Consider the following 13,504-nt stretch of genomic DNA (forward strand, 5'->3'; position numbering starts at 1 on the left):
GTTTAGTCGTAAAAATGTTTTTTCGTTCGGAAAAGTCACCGAAAACTTCGATCACGATAAGTGGAGGCGTCGTGCGGTAAGGTCGTGTACTTTCGACGTCTGTGAACGGAGCTGTCACGCTGCGCACGTGGTTTGCAGTGAGCGCAAAACAACAACAAACCCCACACAGAGAACCTGACGCCCCGAGGAGTCGCCAGCCACTGACTCTCTTCTCGGTTCGTTTCGATTCGGTTCGGTTCGACTGGCCTCGCCTCGCCTCGCCTCGCCTCACCTCGCACCGTCCCGCTCCGTCTCGTCCCATCTCGTATCGTCTCGTGCCGTATCGTCTCGTGTCGTCTTGTCTCGTTTCGTTTCGTTTCAACTCGAATGCTACGGCACGCCAGTGGCGAAGCGCGCACGTAGTCACGCGTTCGGCTACGATCGTCCCAAACCCGAGTCGACCCGAGACAACTCGTCGCAAATCCGACTTCGACTTCGACTCCGATTCGCGCTGTGCTCCGTTACGATTGGAGCTACGCCTGCTTGCTCGTTTTATACCACAGATTCGGCAGAATTCTCACCTACGATACAAAATTTCGATCAACTTGTAAAAAAGCATAAGGTATATTTATTGTCTAATAGATAATTCATTTGGAACTGTCCCTTTCACAATATGTTTGTGTAAAGTTAAGTTTCTAAAACATGGTAGTATTTATGTTAGTAACGTTATATCTAAGAGCTTTAAACATTCTTATATTTATCAATGATATATATATTTTTCATATCCTATTCGAGCATGCTATAAATGTATGAAATCTGCGGTGGTTTATTATTCAAATGAAATTCGACACATTTTTACAAAAGTTCGAGAACCTCTCCTTCTCGAAGGAAGACTGTACCATAACACATCTACCGTGTATAGGTCCGATAGTACTACGCTACATCAGTGCGTAAGTGACTAAGTGACTCATACTAAAAATCATCCATCGCGTTTTTCTTGGTAAAGTTTATAAAATCGAACTTATACCTCAGAGCTAACTAGATCAGGTCCAAATAATAGACATTTAATGTTTTAAATAACAATAAGAAACGTGATATCAGTAATGACTTAAAGTGTAAATTTAATTCATCGAAACACATAAATAATCCTTATACATTACCGAGGAACTCGTTATTAATTAATTCGAACTATACAGTTCGAGGTCCTATGCTGTTTGCTACGTTAGAATTTTATAGTGACCAGAGTTGTTTGCGAGTGATTCGAGCGGTAAAAAGGCAATGGCATCGATTATTCCTCGACAAACGTGACGGAGACAGCGAAACTTTCTCCGAAACATAGAAATCGTTCGCACCTTGGGTAGTATAGTCGTGACCGCGACTTAATCGGCTGCCGTGCAGCTGGCAGCGATGCTTTTACACAGGCGCATTCGCGACACGTCGCCCGCGCTTTGAACCAACACTTCTCCGTTGCGTCATCATGGTTTCACGGTGCGCCGGGATTCGACAAGAAGAGAACGTGCGCGAGCGCGCAAACGGGACCATTGCAAGCGACGCATCTGTACCGATCCGCTTACACTTATTACAAATCCGCCAGTGATACTCAACCCACTCTAAAAGATCCGCGCAACCGTGACACCATACGCAAACAAACAGATAAGTACTCAAATTTTTGCGACTTGCAGATAAGTGCAATATTCGCGCATAAAATATGCATTTTCATACAAAACACGGTTTGGAGTGCCGAAAACCTAATTCTAGACCTTAAATTGTGTATTCTGAAAAGCTGTATTTCAAAATTCAAAATTCATACTGACAACGTGGTTTTTGCTCCGATCTACAGATATGTTTACGAGCAACGCTTGGCTCCGCCAATAATTTCATTAGTCACGGTATACTCGACTTCGCCACGTAAAGTAATAATCGCAGTTGCACGAAGTGGTACCGTAATTAACGATCAGATTTGGAACAGCGTTACCAGCCACGATATGCATCTTCCAAACGGCAAGTAATATTAACAACTCGGATGTCGCGTGCAGATATTGTGCGAATATCACCATCGGTCGATCAAGGGAGCAACGTTTGTAATTAAATGTTCGGACACGGTATTGCGAAGGTGATTCGTGCGTACATCACCAGACCAATAATTGATGATCGTGAACCACGCTGAACAGCGTTCAGGGGGTGGTTTGGTCTGGAGAACGCAAATTTAGGCTTTCTTCGCGTATTAATTACGGAAGAAAGGTATTATCGATCTCAATTTTTGTATTTATGAATACTTGCATCAATTTTGTCATGCATTATTAATGGTTCATTCTAAAGTTTTATAATATTGTGTCCTAAAAAATGGAATGAATACTGTCTAAGAAGCGCCAGGTTCTCTCCAGCACTTTTTGAAGCAGCGTGCCTCGTACCAAGAGACTATCTATCTAATGGCAATTTTCAAGATAAACGATTCAATGTGTTTACTTTTAAAGTTTAACTCTCCCCTCCCCACCTTACTGCAACGAGCGATAATATCTCCCTTCGTAGTCATGACGAGTTTTCCGCGTAATCGTTCGATAATCAAGCGCGATGATTGGACTTCGAAGTGACACACAAAAACGATTACAAAGAGGCTATAAACAGTTTGGACGGTGAAACATGCTGGTATCAGCACGAGCGTTAACGGACACGTAACCCGTCAGCGATCGGGGAGCGGCTCAAAAACTACGGGTCGATTTTAGAACATAATAAAGATAAGGCGAGATTAAGGGACCGCGAACCCGATGAACGCGAGGGGAGACGATTGGACGCGATGACGAAGCCACGACGAAGTGCTCCAAAATATTTCTGGTTAAACTATACAAGGTGTAGGATTCAAGACGTACGTTATACATGAAATTCAGACGTTAACCTGATGCACGAATTTTATTTTATTTTATTTTTCACGACATAAATTATTCCTTCGGTATTTATACATCCTTGATTTAATTGGTGTCTTAAACTAATGATAAATAAATAAATCTATTGAGAAATTGGTACGTGATACACACCATATTGTATGGGTTTTATATTTTTCACTCCGCTGGTAAATAATTGTACATCCACGGAGAATGGTATACGGTAGCAAAGCACAAATTGGCTCCCGTGCCAAAATGAGTTTGACACGCTTGCTCTAGCACCTTCAACCGTGCACCCTATGGATTAAACTTTGCGAAGGGTGAAACCGTTGCTCGATTTCAGGCGAAATAAAGATCGAATAAATGTGGTCGCCCATTTCCAATGCAACACTCTCCATTCGCATCGCATCCGGTGCCGAACTCTATTTGCTGCTAGAACGGAATTCTTCGTGACACGTTGGCGACGCGGAATTAATGTTTAATTCGATTCGTTTCTCGCGTCAACGAGACTTGCGGAGCGCTATCCGTGAATCCAATCAACGTTATCCTTTTCTCTGTCGCGACTGACACGCTAGAGTTACTAAAAAGTTCAATAACACATTAATTTTTTAAATATCTTCAAACAATTTTCTTCATTAATTTAGAGGCCTTCGATACAATACTACTTTTGAGTGGCTCTGATACAAGGGGTGGTTTCTCTCTCAAGCTCAATATCTACCAGCAACAAAGTACAGTATAATTCTTACGTAGACTCACTATTAGAAATGTGGTATAATGAAATAATAAAATACTAAATTTATTAATTAAAATTGTTGATTTTATTACTAAAATGTCACGATTAAGTTGAGATCTTTTCACTACGAGGACCTGGTCAACACTAACCGACAAACGTTATGAGAAAAAGGTAGAAAGAATTTCTACCAGTATATACTGCAGTTTCCACACATCTGATTATGCTCTAGGAAACTATAAGAAAAGTCCCCTCAGGCACTTAAGAGGGTAGTCCATATCCTAAACTTTCTCTTTCGTTATTCTGTAGTGACAGACGTATACATTGTACATATATTTTCAGTACATTTATTTTTGTAGTAAAATAAGAGATTGAATTATAGTAAACATTCCAACACCCACCGATTAGATCCAAAAGTTTCGTGGAAATCAGCGTGCGACAGTTCCCTCGTTAGTGACGTGGGTCGAGCAACGACAAACACGAGGCTTGGCCAGCGATCGCAGTGAACAAATTGCAATTTTCTCCGAGAAAGACGGCGTTCCGTGTCGACTAGCGGCCGGCCGTTCCCGCATATTTTTAGGTTAGACTATTTTCGAAAATGCATGGAAGAAAGGAGAACGAACGCGCTGCAAGACCGAGCGGGGGAGAATACCGATCGCGCGTACCTCTTTTTTCCGCCACCGCCACGGTATCTACCGCGCTCGTTTTCGCCCACAGCCACGGAAAAAGAAGCCAGGCACCGGGTATCATCCGCACAATGCACACACAGAAGAAAGGATTCCGTGAGAGGAACGGAGCTGGAAAAGAGAGAAAAAGCGATGTTCGTAGAGGAAAAGGAGGAAAAGAGAAGAAGAAAGGCGAGGTCGATGCCGCCTTCTACTGATTTGCGAGATCACTCTCTCCCTCTGTCTTTCTTGTCCCTCTCTCTCCCAGCAATCCACCTTCTCCTCGGTTTTTCTCTCATCGCAACTTGTCACCCTGCCAGTCCCTCCTGTTTCTGGGTTTGCTGTTCATCGGAATGCGAGAGTACTACTCTCCCGAGCTCCTCGACGATACGCCGTTGGAGAACTGACTGATTTTCCGTCCCATCGCCTTCTGTCGCGCTCCTATTTATCGTTACCAATTATTGTACCCCGCGTGCCTTGCCGCGATAACGGACGAAAAGCGTTACTTATCAGGTTCCCCTCGATGCGCCCGTTCGAACGTGATAGCGAGGTGTTTTTGATCGAAGATTGGAGCCACGAAGCTCTGAGGATTTTAAACAGACGATCGTGGTACCTTTAGAATTTTCTATAATAAAAAATAAGTGTGTAATACTAATTCTTATACAGGGTGTACTGTAACTGGTGGTAAAAGCGAGTAGGGAATGATTCTACGTGAAAAATTGAATCGAAAATGTAAAATAAAATTATTTCATATGTCGCTTTATTTTCGAAAAAAATATATTTGAAAATTTTTCAAACTTCGACTTTCAGCTTCGACTTCGAAACTTTCAAATCTCAAAATCGACAAACTTTCAAACTTATTTTTTTCGAGAATAAAGCGTCATATGAAAAAATTTTATTGTACATTTTCGATTCAATTTTTTATCGTAGAATGATTTCCTGCTCGTTTGTACCACCACTAACGGGACACCCTGTAGAAATTTTCCAGTTGCACCGAAGTAAACGCAATTACAGTCGAAGTATTTAAATCAGAAACTAATTAGCTCGGAAACGGGAAATAAAAATGCGCGTACAATTTCGATTATAACACCTTCTTCTTCCTATAGCGAAAGAGTTCGACAATTAAATAAACTTGTTAACAAAAAATTTGGATCAATTATGGAATAATTAAAATAAAAGTGTACATTCAAACGGATGAAAGTGGTTATAAATTGGTCTAAAGGACCCGTGAGCAAAAAGTACTCCGCAAAACAAACGATAACTACCAGACAAACGTTTTTATAATTAAATTATCACTGTATTAAATCCACATTATTTCTTTCAACCGTAATATTTACCTCACTCTTACGCGCTGTCCACGTAACGCAACCCCTAATTCTTCCAGGCTCGCGGGAAATTATGAACCAGTTTATCATCGACCGCGAACACACCGAACTCGACGTGAAAAATATTAACCAACAAAACGCGACGCTGCGCGAATCTGTATCAAGATACGCGCGCTAAATCAGTGCCTCTCAACCTTCTCTCATTCTCAGTGCGATCACAAATTGCATTACGTAAAAATGTAAAAAAGTTAAAAGGAACGATGACACATGAATTCGAAACTGTAGAAAATTGTACAGATTTACACGTTTACGTATACAATCTCAAGCAATTGAAAATATGCTGTGTTGATTTAAAATAATTATACAATGGGGTAAAAAGAAGTATACTAATATTCAATCTCTCGTTTTCCATAATTTCTTTCGATTAAAACCTAAAACTTCCTCGTCCGTAGACGTGTATTTCTGGAGCGCGACCTCCTAGGTTGAGAATTGCTGGGGTTGAATAAACGAGGTTCAAAAAGGAGGCAACCCGAGGGTAGGTAAGTAAAATAAATACAATACGAGAAACATTTTTATATCTCCGACGCGTACGGCGCTCGTGTTATTCCCCTCTGAGCCAGCCATCCGCGCTAACGAGCCAACCGTTCCATAGAGTTCGTCGCAAAAAGCCCCTTAAGGATGACAAATTTCAATTACTCGCGCATGGTTGTTCCCCGTCGGTGTCCCGCAGTAATTCGCTCGCTCTGTTCGCTAAGCTAGCCAGTCGGTGTTCTCCGATTTATCTCGGGGCGTGCGCGTAATCGCGCGATTCCAGCGAAACCTGTCGTCAGCGAATTCCTTTGGCGAACAAAGAATCGAGTCGTCGCGTTAGACGTTGGTGCGAGTAAGAAAGTCCGCGGCGAGATCGCGACGTCGAGTTTACCCAGAGAGCCGCCAAAAGGTAAACGCTGAACGCGAAATTCGGGCCTAATCGCATCTTCGCGCGCTTGGACACCTCCAGTCGCGTTTACTAAAATAAATGTACGCGATAACGATATTCTTGAGCAGATAGCACGTGGATATACTTGTAAGAAAGAGTATGGTCGTATATGGAGGTTAAAAGAACCTGTTCGAGGGGCAAATTGCTGAAAAGGTTTGGTATCCATATTTCTCTTGAATTAAAACATTTGCTCCATACGCGATGTCTTGTGTTACGAAAGGATAATACTATGTTGAGAATTACGCTATCAGTGGAACGGATATTATAGAGATATATCGTTTTCAATGTAGATAGCAACCTCCAATTCTATAATGTTAACATACCGGTAGCAGAATCGTCTATAAAGAGCCCATTCGCGTGCTAGATAATTTTAAATACCAGCTTAGAGACTGTTCCACGAACCCTAGCGGCCGCGATATGACATCTCGTGACGCGAATCGTCGCAATAATAACCATTTCCCTTGCTGTCCCCAGTCTTTGAAACACGAGTTCTGCGTTAATTGGCACCTTCTCCGTGCACCGATTGCAATTTAACGTCAGATTCACCGTCGATTAGGCGTGCCGTTCCCGGTTAATTACACGCTTCACACGGAACATTGATGAGAATCACTGCCGAGGAATGACATCTACTACCTACTTGTTTTCATTAGAGGCACAGAAGTGTGCGCGGGACCTGACAGTGTGTTTATACAACTATGGCTCCCGGAGCCACTCGGTGTATCGCGCATCTACGTAACTGAATCACGCTCGTCGCCTCAGCTAAACAGATCCGTTCCCGGTAAATGAGATTCCATGGAAATAAGCGACGGGGCTTGACCATGAATGAGAAACAGCTAGGCGTAATGTCGACGACGATCGAATTAAAAAAATAAATAAAAATAAAATTATTTAATCGCTTGGAAGATAATTGAGCTTACCCGAGAATTCACGAACAGGTGCGAAAAAGTCCGCGGAACACTTACCTGCAACAGAAAGAAGATACAAATTAAATTGTAGTTTAAATGTGGTTAGACTATTGAAACTGCGATTGTAGTTGGTTTAAATTAATATAAATCTTTTTATTGAGTTGTCCAGAAAGCTTGTGCCAATTTTTAAGAAAAACTCAAAGGCACATTCAAATTTTGATGCAGATTTATTGTATTACATAGGTACCATCTTGTTCCACAACCTATCCACCTGTTAAGGGATGCATACATGTTATTTGTTTTCAATTATTCCGATATATTCAGACCTGTACTACCTATCAAAAATCGACATGGACTTCCCAGACAACCCAATACAAATTGAGTGTGATGTTTTAACGAGAAAAAGAAAGATTATTCTTTCTTAAGTTGAATACAATGTACACCCTTTCAAAATAAATACAAATTTATTAAGATATTTCTGATAACTATTTTGTTCGAGGTTATCTAAGATTCTGTGGAGTCTCGTGGGAGTCGTTGCTGTTTGGCCAGTTGCCATTACAACCGTTTCCAACGGTCCCAAACAAACACCACTACTACTCATTCTCTACATAGAGGCCCTGACTGCATTGAAACATACCATTCTTAGGTCATAAATGCAGTAGATAAGCTTCTCTATAAGCAACTTATGATTCAATAAACTAGACAGAGAAAAACAATTTTCTTAACATAATGTTTTATATATATTTATATATAAAAAAATAATGGAAACGGAGTACAAGATTCCTCGCGATTGGAATGCGCCGTAGTTCCTGAACGAATCAACGCGAGGTATAGACTCGTAGAGCAACGACAAGAGCGTTCGGTTCTCGTTATCGACGCTTTTTGTGCTAGCTTGATAACAAAACTGCAGAGATACACCTGCGTCAGCGCGGTGCGCACCGTGAAACGTTGGCCAGCCACGAACTTACAGTACACAAAGACGGTATCTTGTTCAAGTGCAATGTCACGAGAATTCCGTTCTCATCGACGGAAATAGATCGGCTCGAAGAAAAGAATAAGGTGGAGGACGATATATTCGATGGAGAACTTTATTTTCTCCTTACTTTCCTCGCCGGCGTCCGTTCGAGTCGAAAAATCTTTCCAACGAATCTCGCTGGCGTTTCTCTTTCCCGGGGTTAAAAGCAACGGGTAGGCATCGTTGCAACGAGGGAGGGAAAAGCGTGGGGGGGGGGAGACAACGAAGGACGATGGAAGGAAGTTCGAAAGAGGATGTAAACAGCGGTGCGCAACCTTTTTCGGTAATGGAGCAATTACAGTAATATACTTCTTAACATAATATCAAACTTACTTCAGTATTCAATATACATATCATACAATTTATAGTTATACTGAAATAGTTATTTTAAGTACATAGTTCATTCTTCTCGCGAGCCAGCAGTACACCCATGTGGGTGATTTTGACGATATTGAAGCATGTTGAAGTCCACATAAAATTAGGGGCGGTTTAAGTCATCATTTGTCCAGTTTTATAATTGTATAAGAAACACAAGCTCTCAAAGTTTTAATTGCGAATCCAGAAAAGTGATGACTTAAACCCTCCCTAATTTAGCATGGACTATAACATATTCCAATATCATACAAATCTCTAATACCAACGATCGAAATCGATCACTTTTTCAGTAATGATTACATTAGTTTAATCTCAGCCTCAACCACAACACTCAACCCTACGTTAATACGCCAAATTAAACCTCCCCTATCGATAACGTTATCGTTTTCAGTGCCTCCAGTATGGTATACATGATCTTTGGAACGCGAGTGCTCCGCGTTCCATTAAGGTTACAACGCGAATATTAATTAGCTGCGGCGAACAAGCGGTGCAAGTAAATAACCAGAACAATCCCTGAGTGCTTTAAATTATCGTTTTTTTTTCTTTCCTTTCTTCCTTGGCTGCTGTTTTAAATGGCGGTCGGGAATTTGCCGAATTGATCAGTTTAATTATACCTGTGTATTGTACGAACAAGTGTTTTCGCTTCGCTGAAAAATTGCGGCGCATTATGTAACCCGTAATGTTACGTAAATGAATTGTTGTACAACGAAAGCCTACTACCACGATTGCGTGAAATAAATCGTGGCGCCTTTATTCCGTTATCGACTGTTTTAATACCGTTCTCGAAGGCGATGGATGAAAAACCGAGCGAAGCCCCACTGTCGATGATGTCATGGTCCGAATTTGATTTTACAATTCGTTTCAAATGCTCTCGATACGTTGCTACTCTAACTATCTAATAGCGTAGGTATCTAATCGAATAGTCATTTTTTTTTATCTGTTAAACTATTTCAGCTATTTTTCCATCGAATTAAAGGATGATGTTCGATTGGAATGAGTAAGTCATTGGAATGAGTGAGACGTGAAAATTTGAACTTGTAACTTCTTTCAGGGCAAATTTATAATATTGCCCTCATCGCGAATTAATCAACTCCGATGTTCGCTAATCTAGTTTACGAACCTACTACCAGTGTTGGACTACTTGGAGTACATTGTCAGAAGTCCCGCAAGAGACAATTTGTCCCATCAGGCCAACCCTTTTGGCACGGCATGGGTGCACTATATCGATTAATGGACTACCGTATAGGTCGGTGTCAGTGCGATATGATTTTTTTTCGCATATTTTGCAGGAACTCAGGAATTTTTCGATCGAAATTTCATTTCCCAATCGCGTAACATTTTTATTCGCAAACATCAAAAGCCCGATCCATTATGAATAAATCAATAGAAAAGCCTGAAATGTTTTAACAATCGCTCTCTGGAAATATTCAAATATTCTGGCAAAATGCAGAGAAGAAACGACTATTACAACAGAACTGCACAAAGAATACTTTTTCGATGGTGGTTGAAATCTTTGCTCGTTATTACTTGACTGCTTATCATTTGATTAGATAAAAATACTTAGCGTAAACAGCAATTTTATACATCAATAATTCAAATTATTTGCGAATTTTTGAAACAGTACAAAATTCGACGAAGAGGTCGAACGTGTACCGAAATGGATGAACGACGGTACAGAATACCCTTTGTAACAGGTAAAAACAGTAAAGTGATCAAGTAATCCCACGAAATCTCCGATAATCCTCTGTTTTTCTACCGCAAGCAATGAATAGACGCTGATGGATTACATTATTGAAATAGAAAATCGCTGTTTACTCTGAGAGGATTGATCTGAGGACCTATGTTGACCAAGCGTTTTTTATTCAATGAGAACAACCAGCAAACATTTGAGCCACCCTTTGAAAACGTTTTACAAGTATCGTGTCATTTCGTAGATCTTCGTAAATTTTAGGAAAATACATATACACACGCAAGGTGGAGGTTATAGATCTACCAGATCTTCGCTCCCTTAACACGTTGGACCACACGTCACGTAGAAATGGATGACACGACTTTTCATTAAGGAACTAAAAAAATGAATTTCGAAGGTGAGGCAGTACAATTTTAACTCTGTAGAAATTTTCACGAGTTTTAGTCCGGCAGCCAACGTGTATTCACGTCACTTCAAATTCTATTCCTGGTTATGAACAAATTATGAAAATCTTTTTACTTTATGCACTACATATATATTTACAACATTGATATTTCAAAACATATTTTGTAATTTTTATCTTCGCCGTAACGATACAAAATTTCCGATGTCCAGTTTCAGAATTTTATTATTTTTATCAATACTCGGTATTAAAAACGTAAAATATCTGCCGACCGTGAATGTGTTAATATCAATAAATTTAATTTAATTAGATATGCACCCACGCATAACCAGTATTATTTCAAAAAGAATTATTTCTCCGGTGTATCTATTTTCCACGAAATAACAGAAGCCCAAAAATTTGCCATTTTCCAGTCGCCTGCGAATCGATCCCTCGTGGGTCTAGCGCGAGTCCTCGGAACGCGTCGCCTCGAACTCGGAGCGTCGACTGTTCCACGATGGCTCGCCGTTAGGTCGGTTCGATTTATCGACGACGAAGGGATGAATCCCGGAGCGTAGGGGCGCGTAAACGGGCAGGAGGGCGACGCTTGCATAAAGTGGTGGAAAATTCGGGTTGAAACCCGTGAAAGCGGGGAAAGAAGATCAATAAAGTGGTATGCCATACTGTCGGTGCCGCCGGTGTGCCGTTGTAGTAGCGGGTGGCCTGGCTGGTGTGTATTATTAAGCGGAGGTGTGGAGCCCAGCGAGAAGAGAGGCGGAAGAGACGCGGGGGAAGATAAAGAGGGACGGATGGAGTGACGATAGACGAGAGAGGAACGCCATCGGGTGAACACAGAGGGTAGAAAGGAGACCAGGCACGATACGATAGGGGGGAGAAACGAGTGGCGAAACGACCGAGCGAGAGACCAACCGTCGAAGGAGAACAGAGAAAAAGGGATGGTGAGGATGAACCAGGAACGAGAGAGGTAGCGGGAGCGGAAAATATGGAACAAGCGTAATAAAAACTCGCGAGAAGAGAAGGCGAGCACTAGGAGTCCCGAGGAACTGCCGCCGATCGACGCGGATTAACATTCTACTTTGGAATCCTGAAACGAGGACTGCCGGAAAGATGGGGCACGGGAAATTTGGAACGTTCGGTTAGGATGACACAATGATTGATATCGATCGCGTATGAGGAGAGGTAGTGTACGAAAGCACGGTAGAACCTTACTTATCCGAAGGCAATTCCGATGACAGAGTAGTTTATATAAATGAGGTCCACTAGCTGTCCCCTCCATGAGCTCAGCTACTGAGGACTAGTGGATACTGGACTCAACTAATGGAGGCTAGAGGGTATTAAGCTCAGCTGCTGAGAGCTAGAGGATACATGGCTGAGCTACGAGTTCGTATATCCGAGGCTGAGGCAACCAACCACCCTGAAGACCAGCTTAGATAACAAGAAATGCATATCAAAAGTTATATCTTATTTGCAAAGGACAAAAATTTCTAGAGAAATATAAACAAGAATTAACAAGACACTACAAGCGTCTAAAATATACGTTTAATTATTATGCTTTATGCTATATAAAATGATTGTTAGGTGTAAGAATTAGTTATTCTAATCATAAGTTATTCTGTATTTATTTTAATTATATTATGACTCAGGTATGTATGTAAAGAAAGTATACTTTCTTTAATTTGAATTTGGATTTGCCGCGTTTCTTATGCTCCGCGCGCCAATCGGATTCTGTGTAGAGAGAGACGGAAGGAGAGAATATAATATAACAGAGCACGTGTGTAGAATATACAGAGAAATAAGATTTACAATAATTGGAAAGATATCTAGAGTGTAAATAAAGAAATAATAGTAATAGGGTTTAATCGTCGTTTCCTAATTTACAAGTGAGAGTGTAGACATTGTAAATATTGTAAATATTATAATTAGTGAATAAAATTCTATCGCTAACCCTGAGTCATTGTAGTGTTTCGTCTTATATGTATATAAATGTTGAACATCTAACTCATAGTGGTCGCTGATGGCTTAACAGCTGATGCGACAATAAATAAATAGTAATAATAATTTTTACTTGATTTTTATTTTATTTGTTCGAACGTCTTCCCGCCTTCGATATACATAATAAATCTTTAGTAGCGAAATGAATCGTCACGGTGCGAATCAGGCTTAAGGGCGAACATCAGAGAGAACAGGGTTCGTCCATCGCTTTGATCCACGCGCCCGTGTCTGTATTACATTCGTAGCAGCACGGTTTCGCGTTTGCCAGGACGTTTGAACGAAATCGCTTGAGATTGACCCGTTTCGCGGTGAACTGCATCGAGTTGAACCCAATGTCACACTTTAACGCGAAAATTTGTAATGACAATTAAATGTAAAGCTCAAGTGTTTATTACAGATTGTTTAGTTCATTTGTTATCACAAAATAGAGGTAATGTATTAGTTCCTATAAAAATATATAAATATATAAAAATATACGAAGAGTAATTTATATAAAATATTTTTGAATCGATTGAACTGCAAAATCTAGTGTACATTTTCAGTCAAAGATAGATGGATTTATGGCAC

General features: G+C 40.8%; 1 protein-coding gene and 1 long non-coding RNA gene across 13 annotated transcripts in view; one reads left to right on the plus strand and one right to left on the minus strand.

Moving 5' to 3' along the window:
* Positions 1-13,504, minus strand: part of LOC128895859 (neurogenic protein mastermind-like) — a 216,438-nt gene that overhangs the window by 112,080 nt on the left and 90,854 nt on the right. The gene's annotated exons all lie outside the window — the stretch shown is intronic.
* Positions 409-12,898, plus strand: LOC128896258 (uncharacterized). Its single transcript, XR_008461944.1, has 3 exons — positions 409-601; positions 10,804-10,939; positions 11,359-12,898. It is a non-coding gene; the product is annotated as an uncharacterized LOC128896258 (long non-coding RNA).

This window comes from Hylaeus anthracinus, unplaced genomic scaffold, assembly GCF_026225885.1.
Source record: "Hylaeus anthracinus isolate JK02 unplaced genomic scaffold, UHH_iyHylAnth1.0_haploid 0, whole genome shotgun sequence".
Classification (NCBI taxonomy): Eukaryota; Metazoa; Arthropoda; class Insecta; order Hymenoptera; family Colletidae; genus Hylaeus; species Hylaeus anthracinus.